The sequence below is a fragment of the Triticum dicoccoides genome, chromosome 3B, assembly GCF_002162155.2.
Source record: "Triticum dicoccoides isolate Atlit2015 ecotype Zavitan chromosome 3B, WEW_v2.0, whole genome shotgun sequence".
Classification (NCBI taxonomy): domain Eukaryota; kingdom Viridiplantae; phylum Streptophyta; class Magnoliopsida; order Poales; family Poaceae; genus Triticum; species Triticum dicoccoides.
In genome coordinates, this window is record NC_041385.1 from 518,524,218 (window position 1) to 518,526,661 (window position 2,444).

At 45.0% G+C, this 2,444-nt stretch overlaps 1 long non-coding RNA gene across 1 annotated transcript; it reads right to left on the reverse strand.

Annotated features, from left to right (window-relative positions):
* LOC119281477 lies at positions 1-528 on the reverse strand. Its single transcript, XR_005138424.1, has 3 exons — positions 503-528; positions 111-423; positions 1-26 (listed from the first exon to the last, which is right to left on the reverse strand). It is a non-coding gene; the product is annotated as an uncharacterized LOC119281477 (long non-coding RNA).
* Positions 529-2,444: the final 1,916 nt, after the last annotated feature.

The following is a 2,444-nucleotide window of genomic DNA, read 5'->3' on the forward strand; positions in this document are numbered from 1 at the left end:
TCGGCTGCTTTCTTGATCTCGGTGCGCTACGGATGAGAAAGAATGAATGTGTTAGCCATTCAAACATGTGTAATACGGTCAACGGGAAAGTAAAGAAGGGAACACTTTACCACATAGTTAATCACCGGAACAGCAGGGACTCCGTGCCCTTTCTTGACATCTCTGTTGTACTTCCCCTTTGCTAGATCCTCAAAGTTTACGGGTTCTTCAAGAATATCCTCATTATATGCCGGCGGGCATATCTCAACTCGAGTAGTTCCAATAAACCATCGTACGTAGTTATCAAAAGCTTGTTGGCTGTGCTCACGAAGCGGGGCGCGTGCAGTGCTACGAGCTTGCTCCACAGAAAGCTGGAAGCGGGTAACATACGGAGCATGATGCTTGCCCCAATCCTTTATCTTCCGCTGCCTTCTCCTGTCCAACCTACGTGGTATAAAACCAAGCATTAGCAGAATCAAAAGGAGTCCCGATGCTTAGACAATACGCAGACATGCTCTCTTACCTATGAAGTGCTTTGTCCGTGTCCACCCAGTCCGGCGGGTGAGGCTGGAACAGACCAAACTGACGATACACGCGATGCGGCAAATGAAACTCAACCGCCCAGTTGCATATCAATGGGCACCGCATAAGCCAGAGATCCTTATCCCGCAAGCACATCGGGTTGAGGCGAAACTCCTGGGTGTACCCCAAGCTCTCACCGCGCCATATGGATGCCATTCCACCTATGAAACAGGGCAACAATGCAAATTTGATGACTATTTTTCAAGCAAGCATGAGAAAGGACTGAAGTAATGACCTCCTTACCTGCTCAGGCGTAATCGTGTCCAACTCGGCAATGTACTTTTGGTACATGAGATTGACATCGTTCGTCATCTCGGAAACGATATCCCACTTGTAAGCCCACGTGGGGCGCCGTAATTCGTCATGTTCATCTGCATACCAAGGATCAAACCTGACGCTCTTCGGGCATCCAACAGGCAGACGCTCCCAGCTCCATACAGAAAGTAGAAGCAGATTACCACCAATGTTTGCACTATCTGTGATCCTGCAACACGCATCGTCCAGCTACATATGAAAGAAAAACAATATTAACTTGACAGCAAGCTTGCATTGCTAATGAAGAAATGAGTTGATCACAAAACAGACCAACTACCTACCGGTACAAGTAGGCAAGAGTCGCTGAACCCCAGCTCCATTTGCTATCGAAGACGGTCAACGCCTTCAACCTCCATGGAGCGTTCTTGCCAGTGGAGTCAGGAAACAAAGTCCTAGACACAACGTACCACATATACACACGAGCATGTGTCTGGATCACCCCATCAGTGGCATCCGGAGGGCACGTCGCAAAGTTATTTTGAATCCACGTGAAAGCAGCTCCGGATGCTTTCCTTTCCCTCTTCTTCTTCTCTTCTCCCTCCTCTACATCAGCCTCGGCCTCGGTAGGAGCCATACCGATAAGAGCAATCATCTGCTCGCGCCACCCATCAGAATCGGTGCTCATACAGAGAGGCCTCCCGTCGATAGCAAGACCGGTGATCAACGAGACATCCTCGAGCGTCACGGTCATCTCCCCAGTCTGAAGATGGAAACTGTGCGTCTCCGGCCTCCATCGATCAACAAGAGCGGACACCAGTGGAGCATTCAGATTCGCCGTGGACCGGCTGACCAACAGAATCCACGGGAGTAGTCCTGCCTGCTTGATGTACGGTGTGTACCGCTCGTCGTAAGGCATGGCAGGACCAGAGACCCCGTGATACCGAATCTTCAGAGGTTCAAGCTTCTGCAAAAAACAAGTAATGACAAATCTTAGGGCATGTAAATTTCAACTAAATGCAAATTTGCAAAAGATTTAGATTACTCATTATTACCTTATCCTTCTCGCGCATCATGTAGGACCGGTGTTGCACGTCGTAGACATCGTCCAGAAGCCAAACCATCCTTACAATTTCAAACAATAAACATACATGAGTTCATCTTCATCTCAAATATACACTAAATATATAACATGTGTTCAACTAAAAGAATCTCAACATCTCCTTCTCACACAATGAATATGTCATATGTGTTCAAATAAACTAAACATCTAATATTTCAAATAAACTAAACATCTAATATTTCAAATGAACTCAACATCTAATATATATCTAAACAAACATCTCATATATGTCTACAAAAATCAACATCTCATAGTTATCTATAAAAATAGGCATCTCATATATATCTAAAAAAACTAAAAAATCTAGGGTTTCACTAACAAATAAATAACACTACGGTACTACCAATATGAATACACATCCTAAATCGAGCAAATCAAACAAATCAAGGGTTCCATCAAATCTTGGACAAATCTCTAAAATGGCAACAAATTTATGGAGCAAAAGAAAGAGAACGGAAGAGTTTACCTAGTAGGATGGATTGGGGATCGAATCCACGGATCAAATCTT